General features: G+C 55.3%; 1 pseudogene; it reads right to left on the bottom strand.

Annotated features, from left to right (window-relative positions):
* Positions 1-14,434: 14,434 nt before the first annotated feature.
* On the bottom strand, positions 14,435-17,296 carry LOC129196600 (PHD finger protein 7-like; annotated as a pseudogene).
* Positions 17,297-17,798: the final 502 nt, after the last annotated feature.

Below are 17,798 nucleotides of genomic sequence, written 5' to 3'. Positions count from 1 at the left end.
TGTAGAGAGCTTATGTCCTGCATATCAGCCCCAGACCCCTTCGAGTCAGTTGTTCCAGGCACTTTTTCTTCCTTGGCAGAGGTTTCTCCCCTTGTAACCACAGAACAGCCCCAGATACCTATGTGAAGTTTCCTTTCTTTTTTTCATTTTTGCTGTTCTTTTGAACTCCCAGGTTTTCCCCCAAGTTTGTTTATTTATTCAGGGATCAGAAGCTGTGTGATTTTTTTTTTCTCCTTGTCACCCTGTGCCCTTCATCAGTCCCTCCCAATGTTATGGATTTACGCACACCAGCCACTAAAAAAGGGTCATCGTAGAATCATAGTATCACAGAATAGTTTGGGTTGGAAGGGACCTCAAAGCCCATCTAGTTCCAACCCCCTGCCATGGGCAGGGACACCCTCCACTAGCCCAGGTTGCCCAAAGCCCCATCCAACCTGGCCTTGAACACTGCCAGGGAGCCAGGGGCAGCCACGGCTTCTCTGGGCAACCTGTGCCAGGGCCTCAGCACCCTCACAGGGAAGAATTTCTTTCTAACATCTCATCTAAATCTCTCTTTTAGCTTAAAGCCATTCCTCCTTGTCCTGTCACTCCCTGCCCTTGTCACCAGTCCCTCCCCATCTTTCCTGTAGCCCCTTCAGGGACTGGAAGGGGCTCTAAGGTCTCCCTGGAGCCTTCTCTTCTCCAGGCTGAACCACCCCAACTCTCTCAGCCTGTCCTCATAGGAGAGGTGCTCCAGCCCTTGGATCAACTTTGTGGCCTCCTCTGGACTTGCTCCAACACAGTGCGACCATAGGATCCTGCTGAAAATGCAAAGTCTGAGTGAAGGTTTCCAGTTCCTTTTTTATTAGTTCTCAGGTGACAGGTCGAGCTGGGCGCTCCCAGAGAGGGACCCCTACCTGCCTCTCAGTTGTACCTATATCACCCATCACCCGATCCCCAAGTCCAATCACTTAATTCTGGTTGGTCGTCTCTTCGTTTCTTATTGGTTTTTTTGGTTGCTGGGCTGGCCTTCTGAAGTTACCTCATTCTCTTGGAATTGTCTCCTTGGTCCTTTTCTTCTTCATTCCTCTCCTATCTGCGGTATTCCGCTAGTTCTTTGTAAGCACCATTAGTTTTGTCAAAAAGTTTACTCTCGGTCAGATCTTGCAGCCTAAGGCTTCAACTACTTTAGCTACTAGTGCTAAGCTACTAATGCTAAACGAGACTATTTAGAGAGATGAATACAGTTAATCAAATTTCTTCTCTAAGAAGGCACGGGCAGCAAAGAGATGCATTTGGTAGTGTGCTGATGGTCTTTAGCTCATCAACCTTCAGGCACCCATGGCCGCATGGTCCTACCCCACAGAGGCTCCCTCTTCTGGGAACAAGTGGTGGGTCAGCACCAAAGCCCCTCTTTGGCCTTGTGCCCACAAGGCCATGGCGTCTGGCTGCTTTTTGCTGACGTTGGGACTCCCATGTCATTGTGGAGAGCAGACAGGAGATGGTGTGGGGAGGAGAGGTGAGATGTGGAACTGGGGCTGGGAGGAGGGGTTCAGTGGGGCGGGGAGGGGACGGAGCTGCTGTGGGGGTGGCAGGAGCTCTAGAATGGGTCTGGACACGGGGAGGCAGCAATGGGCCAAAAGTGGGATTTGTGCTGGGGAACATGGGCAGTGACAGGAAGCAATGCTGGAGAGCAAAGGCACCTCACGGCCCCTGAGATGCTGCAGTGAGGGGTCTTGACACCAAAACAGGGTGGTGTGGGCAGGCAGGAGGACAGAGGATGGACAGAGGTCCCCAACTCAATGGGCACACATCTGCAGAGTGCTCCCCTCCTTCAGTGTCCCAAGATCCCAGCCGTGGTGCTCCAGACATCCTGTTGCAGCTACTCAGTGTCCCTCGATCCCCTGTTGTCTTCACAGGGTGCACTGGTGCCTCAGAATGGTGACATGAGGTCATGTCAGGTGATGTCATTCTGACCCTGGTGGCACTGTGCTACCAATCAGTCACCACCCTGGCTGCTGGCAGCAACCAGGGTCACACTGCAGCCTCCCCTGCCGGGCATCTGCCCAGCAGTACCCAGAGCTGCTGGCTGTCCCGCAGAGCGTGTCCTGACAGCAGTCCATGTCCGCAGAGGAACATAAAGATATTGTCTTGCGTTTGCTGCGAGAGGGAAAAAACCTCAGCAGCCCCGGACTCCTCCAAGGAAGCTACCTGAGCAGTTTTGTGTATGTTGGAGGCAGGTCAATGCCCGCTAGCTCCCTGGGACTCCTCCCAGGCATCTCCCACAGTGTTGTGTCCTCCCCCAGTAGGCAGCAAAAGGATAGAAGCATAGCATGGTTTGGGTTGGAAAGGACCTTCAAAGATCACCTGGTCCAACCTCCTGCCACGGGCAGGGACATCTTCCACTAGATCAGGTTGCTCAAAGCCCCCTCCAACCTGACTTTGAACACTCCCAATCCACCGCTTCTCTGGGCAACACGTGCCACCGTGTCACCACCCTCAGCGTAAAACGTTTATTCCTCATGTCCAATTTAAACCTGCCCTCTTTCCGTTTAAAACCCTCGCCCCTTCTCCTGTCACTACAGACCCTGGTAAAAAGTCTCGCCGTGCCTTTCTCGTGAGCCCCCTTTACATACCGAAAGGCCGCAGTAAGGTCGTCCTGGAGCCTTCTCCTCTCCAGGCTGAACACCCGCAACTCTCTCAGCGTTTCTGCACAGGAGAGCTGTTCCAGCCCTGGGATCCTCCGCTGGACCTGCTCTAACAGGTCCATGTCTTTCTTGCGCTGGGGACCCCGGAGCTGGATGCAGTGCTCCAGGTGGGGTCTCGGGAGAAGGGAGTGCCTTTGACTGATGTGGTATATTTGCTGTGCACACAGTGCAGGGGCTGGTATTGCCCTCCAGAGTCTCCCCGTCCTGCGCACCCTGGGACAGAGCTGACACAGGGAGCAGAGGTGGGGGCGATGACCTGTTAAGGAGCCCCATCGGTGCCTCTGTGGCTCAGAATTTAGCAGGCTGGTCCCATTCCCCTGCCGTTGGTGGGTCCCACACCCAGCTCCCTGACTGCTGACACCATGGACATCCACATCCCTGCGGGCCCCACAATGCCGTTGGGCCCAGAACCGGTGAACTCCTGGGTTTGCTGCCGTTACGACCCAGACAATTGTGCTACTGGTCTGTATTTATTGCCACGTCACAACTCAGAAATAAACGGTCGACCCCTGAAGCTGATTCCGGGAGTCTGTCGTCACCCTCCATACCCGTACCCCAGTGGGGCCGCCTGAGGCCCTTGCAGGAGGGCCGGGGCAATGGACTTGGGGAGCGGGGGGGTGGTTTGAGCTCCTCTGGTGGCTGGAGGGCGCTGGGCTGGTCCCGCAACAGCCGGCTGGCTGAGTTGGACAGATATGGAGGCCAAGGTGGAGGCGGGCAGACCGGGTGGGCATGCGGGCTGGTGGAGGCTAGTTCCCCCCGGTGCTGCGTGGCTGACGGTCCGCTTTTCCAGGCACAGGTGATGGCTGCTGGTGTCGAGTCTGGCTCTCAGGGTTGCTGGGGTGGGTGGGTCCGGCTGTCCAGGCGTGAGGGGTAGCTGCTGGTGTTGGGCCAGGCTCATGAAGCTGCAGCGAGGCGCCTGTGGAGACAGGAGGCTGCTGAGGCCCTGCTATGGCTGCGGTGCTGGGGGGGTGTGAGGGTGCGGGGCAGCACCGGGCACGCTGTGGGGTGCGGGCACTTTTAACTAACACTTGCAACAGTACGAAGGGGTTTCCAGAAAGAGTGCCCATGAATTGAGAGGCCACTTCAAGCATCTTATACCAGAAATCTCAGCAGAGTTTGGCCAGTAACTAACGCGGCACTCCAGAATACCCTACCCCTAAATGCTTCACGGCTACTAGCAGCCATCTAATACAGAAGTTTGGCAACTCCCCTCTCCCCCCAACAACTCACCGTCTTCTCCTCCTCCACATATAGATGGCACAAAAGAATACCATCCCAAGCAACATGGAGCCCAGGATCGCCATGGCACCTTCTATGCCGTACCTCTGGAAATCATTGGGATCCATAGCATTTGCGTTCTTCTGGCCATCCACACCTGGAGGAACCATTCGGAAAGTTAGTGTGCCCTGCAGACCCCTGATAATCTCACAGGAGGCCTGATGTTGCCAGGAAATGGCTAGTGCTGCTGCCTGGAGGCTCCCTCTGACCCTTTGCGACAAGCTGTCCCACTGAACAGAACTCATGAGGCCAGATGGAGAGCCCGTGGGGGAGCGCAGCTGTTTGACCAATTGCCCCCCTGAGAGAGACAGAGCCAAACCATCCCTGTGTCAGGGAGTGCCACCCCCAGCTCTCCCTCCCCAGCCCAGCACCCACCCCCCGAGGGGATGGAGTCAGGCCCTCTGGGAAGACAGCTGAACCGCACTCTCCCTCTTTGCCTTTTCTCCAGCATGGGCACTGCCTGCATGCCCCCAGTTTTCGGGACTTGCTCCCACTTATGGCCCCCTGCCAGGCTGCTCAGTACCTGTATTTGTTCGAAGAAATTCATGGATGCCGGCGTGGTGGGCTTCCCCGGGGTTGGACAGCGCTGCCAAGAATCACAGAAAGGTAAAGCCTCAGCGTGGCTCGGGCAAGGAGGATGCAGGAGGACGGTGCAGTGCAGGTTCTCCTCTAAGGCGGTGCCCGATCTGTCAGTGTGTCCCGTTTGACCTCAGCTCGCAGGAGGGAGCCCACGCGCCTCTGTTGTGCCCAGGAGGGCTCACGGCAAGCTCTGGGATGCAGGTGTTGTGGGAGGCACATTCCATTAAGAGTCCTATTTCCCATCATCTCCTGAGCGTGGTTCAGGTGGCCTCATTCCCCAAATGGCAAAGTTCTGAAACTCCCGTGAACTGGGTGTGGTGAGTGGTGAGCATCTCACTGCATCCACAGAGGGTTACGAGTGTCTCTCTCTGGCACCCTGATGGCAATAACCTCCGCACCCCAGAGAGGACAGTCATCCGCAGAAAGCCACTCCTGGCTTCTTCCAGAACACTTGCTCTGTACTAACAGTTTGGCTGCTGACACAACGTGCAGTGGCGGGCACCAGGGCACGAGCCTGCAGCTGCACGGTGATTTTGATTTATGACACTGGCTGACCAAAGGACAGCAATTACCTGGCACGCCTGTTGATTGAATTGCCCCCTCTTCTGCATCAGAGACTGGCACTGCCTCGCTGCCTCCTTCCTGAAGCGCCTCCTTCTCCACAGTCTCACGGTCCATCCCTTTAGAAAGACAGTAGGTGAGTTTCATTAGATGCAACTGGTCCTCATCAGGAACACGGTATCTTCAGGAGCCAATACTTCTCCAAATACATTAATACCGCTTTGAAACAAAGCTCGGACATTTGGCGGTGCACCTAGTCGCTGGTTCAAACAACGTGTCATTCACGGAGAAAAAATTAAGCACTAGACACTTTCCAGTTTACCAGTAGACAGCAAATCCCAGCCTGCTGAGAGACTAGGAGATTGCACGTGATCTCCTGGCTCGCATTCCACTTAGTGCATTTTTGGCAAACTGCAAGGTGGTGGTAAATTAGTTCCTTCAGAGAGGACAGGAAGACGCTGTAGCCAGTTCATCCGGGGAAAGAGCCCTTCTGAGCAGCGCTTCCCATCATGCCAAGTCCGTCACACGGTAAGGGTGACAGACACATGTGGTGGACCGAACCGCAAGCTCTTGCAGCCATATGCTGGGCACTTTCACAAGTGGCAGCGAAGAGCCCACAGTCCCCCAAAACAAGAGGAAAACCACCACCAAGATGTTATCTGAAACACAACTAGAAACAGACAGCTAACCCACCCGAGACTGAATTAACAGCCCTTCGCTTCAGCTGCCTTCAAGTTAGGTGTGCGGCCTCAAGCTGGGTGTCCAGCTTCCACCTGTCCCTGACCCCGAGGTGGCACTGAGAGGCCTCAGACCTGGAGGGGAACAATGGGGCTGGAGCAGGCTGTGAAGCTGGGGCTGCTCCGATCCTGGCCAGGGCATGCCTGCAGCCCAGGCCAAGTCTGCCAGGCTCAGTGACCCCAAGCTGCCTGCGCATCCTGCTTGTCCATAAATGCATCTAAAACCCCAGCTGCCCACATCTTCTGGTTCAGAGTGATCGATACCCACCACGTGCCGTGCTGTCCCATTCCTTCAGGATGTCCTTGAAGATTTCTGATACCCGCCGGGAAGATGTTCCTGTCTCGGCTCTATACTTTGCTCTTTGAGGGCCTTAACCGAAAGTAGAAAGTTCAATTTCTCACAACTACAATATTGAAAAGGAGTGCTTAGTCTGTGAAGTCAGTCAAGCCTGACTACTCACCCCTGGGATGCCAGGTGAGCTCCAGCGCAGGATCTGTCCGAGGATCTGGAAGAGCCCTCCCTGTACCCACACCTGCAACCAAACACCCACGAGAAGTTTCCATCATACACTGTGATATACACCGTCATAACTCAAGAGCAGAACATGTAAAGGGATGACGTAACGACAGGGCACACAGGATGCAGATCTGTATTCTCACACCTGCTGCAAGAGATGCCTCGCTCACATTTGGGCTTTGAGCTGGCAGCTCTCAAAGGAAGTCAAAAGCCATGACGTACCCATGCCATCTCCCTGCGCATCAACCCCGGAACCCAGCTGGGAAGCTGGATGTCCATCGCCTCCAGCCACGTCTGTAAACAAACCAAACAGAGAAATCCCGTAAAAATACTTCTTCAGATCTGAACGGCAGTGAATGCAGTTGAAACGCAGGATTGCTCTATGTCGCAATAGGGGTGCCAAGGGAAGGTGAGAGCCAGAAGGAGCTTTCCGTCCTGGCACATTCCGTGTTGGAGCAGTGCCTGGACGTTTTCAACGTCAGAGCTGGGCTCTGGCAAGAATGAGGGAGAGTGTTGGCATTGTTAGGTGAGCAGGCAAGCGCAGCTCCCCTTGTGCCACGGAACAGCTGGAGCACCAAGGCTGTCACTCACCCCATCCCACTACCACAGGCAGAATTGGCAAGCATGGCTTGCTGCTCACCTGAACTCTATTGCTGCTCACAGCCCCCTTCCCAACTCCTCTCCTGCTGCATTCTACTTCTGCAGGGCACAGTGTTCCTAAACATTGTCGTTTTGAGCGGAAAGAGGCACAACCAATGCCTAAAGAGAAGCAGCCTTGCTAATTTTGCAGTTAACCTCACCGTGCTGTATTTTCTGTGCGGAGCAGTTCCTACATGTGTCTGCTTTGGTTTTGCATCAAAAACTGGTTTTGCTTATGAGAGGCCTTGCAACAGGGTTCGTCAGCCTGGCTTTGCCTCATACCTCTCCTCCTTCTGCTTGCTGGCCGTGGCTCCTCCTGGCTCTGCCAAGGTGGAGAGCACAGCAGGGGTCTTTCAGGAGGCACATCTGTCTGGCGTGGCACGGCCACCTCTCTTCCGTGGTCAGCAGGCCCTTCTGAGTGCAGCTCTGGAAAGCAAAAGCATGAGGAATGATGCGCGTTGGGGTCAGCTGAGCTTTCAAAGTCATGACTACAGCGGATGATTCAGTAGGGCAAACTAGATCCAAAGAATGTGCCGGCACATGGCTTCTGTGCAGTAAGAAAGGGAAAAACTATACCGCTACAAAAAATGGACATTGGTTGTCCCCGTCAGTCCTCTGATGCCATGTGCTCTGCAACCCCTGTGCCCTCCTTGGGAAGGATTCCTAAGCCACTGTGTCACGCAGAAGTCGTCAGACCACTAGGTCTCACCGTGAAGAAGAACAAACGGTTCTTGGTTGAGTCTGTGGTGACAAGGCAAATGCAGTAGAAGGACACTGACAGCCCATCTGCTAACCGTCTCTGTTGAAAAGGTGTGTGTCTCTTCATCACCTGATCTTCCTGAGAGGAAAAGGCAGAAAAGGGAAAACACAATCGATTGGGTCAGGACAACCATGTTCTGTTCCTACCCCTGCCAGAAAAGCCCTTGAGGAAGGAAACAGCACATCTGAAACGCGTCTGCTTGATTGGAATTGTACCCGCCTCCTACAGCAGAGCCAAGAAACCTTCCTCAGAAAATCACAGAATCATAAAAGAAGGGTTATCCAGTACACAAGATGATCTGCACTTGTCAGTGGGAAGGGCACGAGACCAAAACTTCCCCACCAGACCAGGTCAAATGGTATCTCGGCGGAGAAAAGCCTCTGTGCGGCTGGGCAGCAGGGCAGCAGGCTCAGCGGGGCCCGAGCTGCGGGAATGTTCACAACCCTCAGGCGACGTCTGATGAGCCTCTGGAAAGAGCAAAGAAAGCAGCCCTAGCTTGTTTCCCCGAGCGTGCACTGAAACCTGAGGAAAGGTCACTGAACCTCTGGAAAAAGGTCACCCTCCTTAGCCTAGTTTGTTAGTGCTAAAAGCAGCGAATTCAAGGGTGTTCTAATGGCAAGGGTTAGAGAACCTTAACCCGAGGTGATGTTCCCAACTGCATCTGGAATGAAGTGTCGTAGGGGCGCTTGGATCCATGAGGTTTTGGGGTTAGGTGAAATTAAACCCCCTTGTCTCGTCGCACTCGGTGGGTTGCGAGGGAGGTGAATCTTTTCATCCCCCAAAGGCATGAGTCCCGCTCAGCGGAGCTGCCAATGCAATGAGCCACAGGAATGACTCAGAGGAACAATATAACGGAGTTTTATTAACAATCTAGGGGCTAGGTGTCAACAAGTGGCAACTGTGCGGATAACGGGTAAAACACTTGCCATAAGCAGCGACTAGGACAACCGACAACTAGGCAAATTGGCCTGGCAAAGGCAACAACCGGTTTTATAAGGCATGAATTTCTTAAGAGGAAAGGAGAAGAAGAAAAGAAGGACAGAAGGAAAAGAAGGAGAGGAGAGGCTAGGATAGGTATCACTACCCTTGGATGCTGCGATGTCGTCACAGGGATGGCTCCTTAGTCCGCAGGTCTTGGTCCACAGGTGGTGGGTCGACCCCGGTGTGGCGTGCATGCTCACCTTTCTACTGTTCTGCCCCTCAGGGACCACCCTTGGGGCGGTAACACGCAGATGAGCTTTGCACCTGCGCAGTCCATTGTTCTAGAAGGTTCAGGGGTTCTGTCTGCGCAGTCTGTCTCCACAGAGTTCTGGAATTGGGCTGGGGGGAGCTCCTCCTCCGTCCAAGGTGTATGGCGCACGCCCAAAGCAGCCGCTGGAAAGTTACCAGAGGAGGTAGGGGGAAGCAATCCACCGCTGTAAAAAATATAGAAGCTTAGCTAGAAGAAAACTTATGTGAACTAGAAAGCTGCTTAAGGCCTAGAACTGTTTCAAAGCCTATAATCGTGGGAAAGGGGTTTCTAATCAAGGTAATAATAGGTAATGAAGCTAACTGACCATGGCAATGTACAATGCTGCTACGTTCCTTGTACAGTCCCTACCCAACCGGACAACAGGCCCGGGGATATCAATCTTATCAAGAAGGTTGTTATGGAGAGGTGTATCCCCAGCGAGCGTACTGCGTATGCCTGCAAGAAGAGGGTCATTCAGCGAACACGGGTGCGAGACCACTGACGACCACCAGAGACCCCTGAGGACCACCAACTCAAATCACTGAGCATGCGTGACGGGGAGGAGAAGATAGAAATGGATTCTAAGAAAGGATTATCATAGGACTGCCTGTTCTTGGAAAAATAATGAATATGTATATTTTGAGTCTAGATAACCTGTGTGTTGGTAATCCCTGTATGCACGTTTGGTGGAGCTGTTTCCCCCGTACATCCAGCGCTGCAATAAAGCAAACCTAGGGTAACTCGCGTCTGGTAGATTTCTTTTACAACCGCCTCACCTCCGCAGTGCCCGCACCGCCCCCCCTTCCCCCCTCCCCCCAAAAACAACCATGAGTTCTTTGAGACAAAACAGGGGATTTGTGGCTTTCCAACAGTCTCTGACACCCCTTCAGCATCCTACCTGCCTGCACATCAGCACGCTCCCTGCCATCCTCGGGCTCAGGTGCTTTCGGCTGCAGCTGCCTCTGTGCTCACTCTTTGGCCACCACTCTTTTGTGGATTTCTCTCTGCCTTTGAGTCTGAGGACAACAACGTGGCATCCTCTGGGCTGCGGGAGGGGAAAAAAAATCCAGGTTGCTTCCTGTACGTGACTGCTACTTAGGCTACAGGCCGGCCAGATTTGTACAGAGAGCTTTAAACTAGATTTAGTGGGGGATGAGGAGGAGGGAAAGGAAGAAGAGGAGGAGGAGGAGCAAAAAGATGATGAGGAAGACCAGGAGAAGAATAAACTGGAGAAAGGGGAAGGGGGAGGAGGAAAAGTAAGATCGGGGGGAAGAAGAACAGGAGGAGGAAAACCAGGAAGAAAACGAACAGCAGCTCTCCTCAATCATGCAGGCCCCTTCACGGGTGTCTCACAGGCACCCTGAACATCACGCACAGGGTCTTCCTTGAGAAGGACCAAAGGTGGACGAATGGGCCAGATGTGGGTGGATGCAAGGGGCGTGGGGGGGGGAAGCAGGGCGGAAAAAAGGAGCAGGGAAGTCACAGTCTCAGAGGTTCATTCAAGTTGGAAAGGTCACCAGGAGGCCCCAGGCCTGCGTCCTGCGGCGCCAGGCAGCTCCAGCGAGGATGTCAGTCCATGATGCTGGGGGGTTCCTCCAGTGGGGTCTAGAAAGCCTCCGAGGATGGAGGCCTGAAACAGCGTTGCTTAACAGCATCGCCTTGGCCGCTATTTGAACGGTTGTGGCTGTAGCAGCATGGCTCCCTCCCCACCATCGTCTGTTCACATTGCTCTAAATAGCTTCGCAACATCAGCAAACATTGCCGCCTGATGCTCTCTCCCTTTACAAGTCTTCCAAGGAGACATGAAACAACACAGGGTGTGCTGCAGGTCTGCGAGGGACCCCAGCAGGATCTCCCTTGACCGCGAGAGTTGCTAGTTATTCCGGGTGGGTGTGAAGATGCAGGGAAGTGGAATCAAAGAAGCCGTTTGGGTTGGCAGGAGAGATAGCGGCTTCAACAAAGCAGCTTCAGCAGCAGCTAGCAAGGAGGAGTTGTGGAAGGAGCTGCATGCTCCGCGACACTGGCACCTGCCTGAACCTGTCTGACCTGCCTCTGGAAAAAGAGCAAAACGCAAGGGAAATGTTTCTCCTCCAAAGCTACAAGTTTCTGGGCTACAAGGCAAAGGAGAACTGAAAAGAAATGGAAGAAAATAGACACCGAGCAGGAATTTTCTGTTTCTTTTCCTTTGGTGACTCTTGCTAAGAAAAGGACCAGCAGCTCCACAGCCTGCAAAATGCATGGTATTTCATATAGCAACACTAGCCCTGCATTTGGGGGACAGGGCACCCACGACCTCTTTTTCGTTACTGCACCTAAACCCCTGTGCATTTCACACCTCCTTACAAGTAGAGGGAGAACGGGAACGACATAAGGCGAATACCTACTTGCCAATTTCTCTCAGCAATTTTGCCTAGTGATTGCGTACATGGGGTTTTGCATGCAGAAATTTCTGAAGAAGCCTTCCCGGCAAGTCCTGCAATTTCAAAAAGCCATTAAAGGACAAGGCCTCTGTTAACTCGATGCTGCTGTGCTTTTACGAAAGATCACTGCATGACACTAAACCATCTTTCCTTCCCCCCCAGTGTTGCGTATCTGGGGACTGATAGAGCATCCGTGAGAAGAAGTCCGATTCCTGTAAGCAGCAGCAGGTTGGTACCCATCAGCATTGGTAAAGACAGGATGCAGATAAGAATCCAGCAGCCTGCTGAATGATTGTGAATTGGTTTTGGCAATCTGTTGGTAAAACCCAAGCAAAATAAGCTTAGGGAGCCAGGAGGTAAACTGAAGCATTAATGTCACGTACAAGCAAGAAATCGGTAACGATGGGGAAATGATGGTCAAGTGTGCAGATACTGCAGTGGAAAACAGCTGCCAGAAGTCATTCATCTTACTGTCTTCGCTAACAACCCTAGCGTCCAGCATTATGGGGTGCATCTCTGCAGCAAGGGCTAGTTCCAGCTTGAGCTGCTCTGCCACAGCAAATGGGAAGCTACAAATTGGTTTCCACGGGTGGAACTGCACCCTCAGGAATACTGCTGTGCTACTGCCAGATAAAGTGGCTTCAAAAGCTGGAGGTGGGAATGCAATTCCATTAAAAAAAAAAAAAAAAAATGAAAGTGTCTTACCACTACTGCACTTCCTGATGTCCTCTGTTCGTACCAGGAATGTTTTATGTACCTGCGTCTCTTAACCACACTGGAGAAGATGCTGAGGTAGGAAGGCTTGGAGATGTAGCTCAGCTAGTCAAACCCACAGCTGCCTTTAATGCTGTATGCCTTACTTCAGCTTTCATTGTGCAAAACAATCCCCAGTGTGACATTGATGCAGCCTGCTTTATTTCTGGGTGCAACAAGCCCTCAAATACCAGATTTGTGGCTTGATAAGCATAACTGTGCTGATCGGTCGGTCGGTCGCTTCAAAAGAAAACAGACGGCCTAGCAGGTATCCAAAGCTCCCAGGAAAGGATTCATCTGAGACCTTGAGAAGCTCTCTGACCTGGAAGAGGAAGTCCCTGGATGGGGTGGGACAAAGCCAGGCAACAGGACATTCTCCAGCCTCAGGAGGCAGAGCTGTGTGCTGTAGAAAGGGCACTGTGACATGAGCTTCTGGTGGAGTTCTCGGTGTGACAGGAATGCCCCCCCCCAACCTCATCTCAGGTCAGGGATTTCCGCAGTTTCAGCCCCACCACCATGCCTTGTATCAGCAACTGGAGCGCAAGTGAGTCACGGGGTGCTCACCCTGGCCCGGAGCGGTCCATCTTCTACACAGCCTGTAGATGTCATTTGTAGATGTCTCCTGAGGAGACACTTCTGCCTTTCTCTACTACGTTGTATTCTTCAATGCAGGAATATGCCCCTGGTTAATCTTCTCTTTAACAGCTTATTCAGCTCTCCGAGACAGAGAGGGAGCGAGAGAAAGAAATGCAGATGAACTAAACTAAAAAGTAATACCATTGACTACAAAGCAGAAGACCCAGAGACCAGCTCTTGGTTTTAGAGGGACAAAAGCAGATGCAGGAAGAAGTACATGGAAGTGTTTGCAGGTGAAAAGCTAGCACGAGACTAAAGCTTCCTGATCTTACCCAGTATCACTCTAAAGGCAGAGGATGCTAGCAGAGCTCATCTGAGATGTGCCAAGACATTTCATGAGTTCGAGTTGCTGATTCCACCCAGCTTAAAGATAGTGACTTCCATCCCTCTCCTGTTTTTCTGACTATCCAGATAGCAAACCATCACTAGAAGCCTCGTTCACTAGACAGTTGTCTGACAAGCCGCTCTGTGACAAAAAGCAACAAGACAATTCCCCAGGAGCACAGGCTGCCTGCGCGGATTCCGTGCTTGCCAACAATCTCACACGGAGCAGAAACTAAAGCGAGCCCAAGAAAAGTCCGAGACCTCGCCAAGTGCTGTGAGTGCCACAGCAGCTCCACTGGCAGAAAACCTCCTGAGCTTCAGCTGGACTCGGGAAGGGATTTCCTAAAGCCTCTTTCCTCCACAGCTACCCCAGCAGCAGGCAGTGAAGCAGCACTGCCCAGCTTCCCTCCTGCAGCACTGCCAAGCAAAACAGCAGGCGCAATGCGACAATCAGCCTGCACCGTTGGCGCTGAGTGATCTGCACCAGAGGACCAAAAGAAGGAATAAGGCAATTAAACTCCAAAGAGAAACACATCATTTACTACCAGGGCGGGGCAGGCAGCGTGGTGTGTACTCTCCTGAAGTACTCCAGACGTGAGAGACGTAATTTCACCTCAAACACAGCAAGTGAAAAACATCTGAGGGTGGCACCCCAGCTCTTCTCCAGGGTGGCCAGCCGGCTACCCGAGCTGCTGAAACCACGAGCCAGAGCGTGGAGCATGACCACACCGGTGCCCAGCACCTTACGAAATGCACTGCTGGCACTGCTGCAGGGACAGCAGGGCTTGTTTCCACTGGAGCCGGTGCTGTTTTCACCCCCCCCCCAAACCAGAGATAACCCTTAGACTTGGTAGCATTGCCCAAATCCAGGAACAAACATTAAATCCAGAGGCACCCCACACCTGGCAGCACCCCCCAAACCTGGCAGCATGCACCCGACACAGCAACGTCCCCAAACCCTGAAGTTTCCCCGCAAATTGGCACTAACCTCCAGGCTCAGAAGCTACACCCCCCCCGAAAAACCCCCAAGCCCAGGGGCACACCTTAAGCCTGCCGACAGTCCCCCAAGTCCAGAAAGAACCAAGGAGTGCCCTGTGGGACGGCGGCGCTGCGCCTGGAGGTGGGGGAGAGCTGTCGCAGGGGAGTGGGGAAGGGGTAGAGAGGAGGGGTGCAATGGGGCTGAGGGGGGGGTGCGTGTGAGCATGCCACTGGGGGAAAGCGCTGCTCCGGAGTGACACTGAACTGCAGCCTCCCGGGGCCAGCAAGGCCTGAAGCACATGGGCAAGGTGCTGGGCAGCTGGCCAAGGCCAGCTCATAGGGAGGAATTCCGGTCTGGGGAAGATGCTGCCAACCCTGGGGGAGAAGAGCAGGGAGACCCCCAGTCCCATCCCCTAAGACTGGCCCTTGAGAAGGGCAGAGGAGGATGATGGACAAACGAGTGTGGGATCTCCCAGTGCAGATAAGATGAGCAGCCAACTTTATTGTGCTGGGGCATGGGGGCCAGCACTCAGGGCTGGCGCATGACTGGTCAGCAGCATCTTCCAGGCCTGCTGTATGGTTTTTGCGCCCGATGTTGTAACCGCGAGCGGTGTCGGATGCGGTCTGGCCCAGGGTGGCTGGAGCGGCTGCTGCTCTCGAGCACCAGAGCGCCACAGGACAGCCCCGACGCTGCCTGGCTGGCAGAGGTGGAGCTGCTCCTCTGGAGCGCCAGCAAACCGAGGAACAGCCCCAGCGCCATCTGCCAGGCAGTGCTGGGGCTGCTCGGCTCGACACTTGGAGCTGGCACATGGCTGGTCCCACGGGGTTTGCCAGGCCGGCTGTATGGCTTTTGCGCCCGACGTTGTAACTGCGAGCGGTGCCGGATGCGGTCTGGCCCAAGGTGGCTGGAGCGGCTGCTGCTTTCAGGCCCTGGGGAGCTGCAGGATGGCCCCGGTGGTGGGTAGGTGATGGTGCTGGGCCTGCTGCTCTCAGGCACCAGGGAGCCATGGGACAGCCCCGATGCCGCCTGGCTGGCGGTTCTGATGCTGGCAAGCTCTGACTTGTCACTGGCGCCTGCAAGGGGGGGGCAGGAAGGTCAGCAGCACGGCCACCCAGCCCCGGGGCAGGAGAGGCCATCGTGGTGCCCACAGCCCTCCTGAAGCCAAGCCCAACCTAAGTCCCTGCTACCAGGCCTAGCCTGGCCCCTGGCCCCAGCGCGGGGGACACCCGGGTGCTTTGCCTCTTACCAGGGCACAGGCCAGCACAGCAGTCACACTGCCAGGTGGTTGCGCTGTTCCTCAGGTAGGAGCAGCGCCTGTGGATGCCTTTGGCTGCGCAGGAGCTACACAGGAGCATCTGCCAGGACCTGGGGAAGCACAGGGGTTGCTGGTTGTGAGGACAAAGTGTCGCAAGCACCGGATTGCCTGGCAGAACCCTTCTTCTTAGTCCTTCCTCCCTGAGCACGTGGGGAGACAGAGATCCCATGCAGAGCCCTAGATCGCTGCTTTGGCAACTCACCCCTCTTCCTCTGCCTGCTCCCTGCCTCCCAGACAAAGGCACTTGCTGGCATTGCAGCGGATGTGCCTCTGATACACCAGTCCAAATGCCTGGTCGCTCTCCCGTGACGGTTGTCTGCTGGAGAAGGAAGGGAAAGTCTTGAGCCCCGGCTGCCCCAGCATCAGGCAGATCCAGGCCGTTCCTGCCCTTCTGCCCACACCCTGTTGCCAGCTCCTCCACGCAGCAGAGGACAAAGAGTCAGGGGACAGCAGGCGGCCAGGCCTGCCCTGGCCTGGCACCACGCTTGCGCCTGACGTCTTGTGAGTCGGGAAGAGAAAAACGAACCTCTTGGAGATTCGAATCCCCATGGTGAGCATTTCCATCACGAACTGATCTTTGCTTTGGCAACGCAAGCAGCGGAAGCAGACGCCGGCATGGATAGCCTGCTTCTGGATGCAGGTCCGGTGGAACCAGGCGTGTTGGCATGCTGGGCACACCATGGTGTGGTAGGACTTTTTGTCCTCCACGAGGCCCAGGCAGATGATGCAGGTGGTGTTGTGCTCTGGAGCGGCCTGCACTGCCTGCTCTGGGCGGTGCTCCCAGCAGAAGGACCTGGGAGAAGGATGGAAGGGATGGGCAAGGTGAGGTGAGAAGTGCCGAGTCCTTCCCCGGTGATGGCGAGGAGGGCAGAGGAGGTGTGAAGGAGCCCCAGCTCCTGTCCGGGCTCAGGCTCGGGCTGTGGCAAGCTGATGGGAAGCGTCCCTGTGGGTTCCTCGCTTGCTGGTAGGTGGGGAGGCTCCTGCACGAGGGCCGGCAGCCCTTACCTGTACAGCCCGAAGAACTGGGTGACACATTCACCCTCTGAGGCGCAAGGGAGATGGAAGCTCCGGTCGCATCCCTTCTGCTGGCAGGTGATGGCGGCGCCCGTCTCGCCGCAAACGAAGCAGCGCTGGAAAGAGCAGAGCAGCCCCCCTCAGCGGCAGGCTCAGGGCCTGCGTGGCTGGCCCCATGCCTCCGGGCCGGGCACAGACTGTGGGCATTGCTGGCTCACAGCCCGCAGATCGGCCTGGTCCACGAAGCTTTGGCCTGTGCCGGAGCCTCTGCGGAGCTGCTGGGAGCAGGCATTTGTCCCAGAGCTGGTGGAAGGGCTGGGATTTCTTTCCGGGGCTCCAGGTGGAGCTCCCGCAAGCCTCCCGGCTCTTGCCAGATGCTCACCTTCTGGGCTGCCTCCTGGATTGCGCGTCTGGTGTCCTCAGTGAGAAACCCGTTCCTGCTCTCTTGTGGAAAAAGCCCACTGGCAAGGAACTGCAGAGCAGAGGAGGCCAGGAGCTCATGAGATCAGCAAGGAGGGGACTATCCCTGGCTGAAAGCCGGACAGAGCCCCAGGACAACTCACCAGGCAATAGGTGTGGGCACAGAGCCCCTTCTTTGCGCTTTTGCACCCACAGATATCCGGGTCAGCCTCTGCCCGGCGACACAGCATGCATGCTGGAGGGGAGAGAGCAAATGCCGCTGGGAATGAGCACCTCTGCAGGGCTGAGGGAAGCGTCCCCCAAAGCCTGGCTCTGTCCATGCCTAGCTGGCCTAGCTTGGCCGGATGCAGACTGCCCTGACAGCCCCTCTGCCAGCCATGGGGAGCTGTGGGGAGGGATACTTTGCTCTCACCTTGCTCCCTCGAGTCGGGGTCCTGCTGCTTCATCGCGAACGCGGTGCACATGGACAGCAAGTGCTTGGAGAGGCTCTGCCGCAGCAGTGCTGGGGTTTCTCCTCTGCACACTCCTCTGCCAACCCTTAGAGAGCAGTGGGACACGGTGAGCTTGTATCGCAGGCCCCGGAGCCCCAAGGAGTGCGGCTCCCCTCCTCCCTCGGCAGCCCTGGGCAAGCCCCTTCTTCCCCTGCCCTCTCCTCACCTCGCCAGGTCGCAAGGCCAGAGCCCAGCAGCCCTTTATCCAGGCCTTGGCGACGGGTCACAGTGGCCACTGTGACATCACCAGCACTCGTCTGTCTGTGCCCCCAGTATGGGCAGGGGTGCCCTCGGCTACCTGCCGCCCCCTGTGACACGGCCACCTCGGCACCCGAGTCAGGGGGGTGGCTGCTTTTGCACCCGTACGGGGTTGCAGTGCTGGCACCGGTCGCCCAGAGAGGCTGTGGAGTTTCCAGCCTTGGAGACAGGCCCAAGCCAGCGGGATAAGGGCCTGAGC

This window comes from Grus americana, chromosome 26 (genome assembly GCF_028858705.1).
Source record: "Grus americana isolate bGruAme1 chromosome 26, bGruAme1.mat, whole genome shotgun sequence".
In the NCBI taxonomy this organism is placed as follows: Eukaryota; Metazoa; Chordata; class Aves; order Gruiformes; family Gruidae; genus Grus; species Grus americana.
The sequence above is the reverse complement of the archived record's forward strand: the minus strand, read 5'-3'. Positions and strand labels throughout refer to the sequence as shown.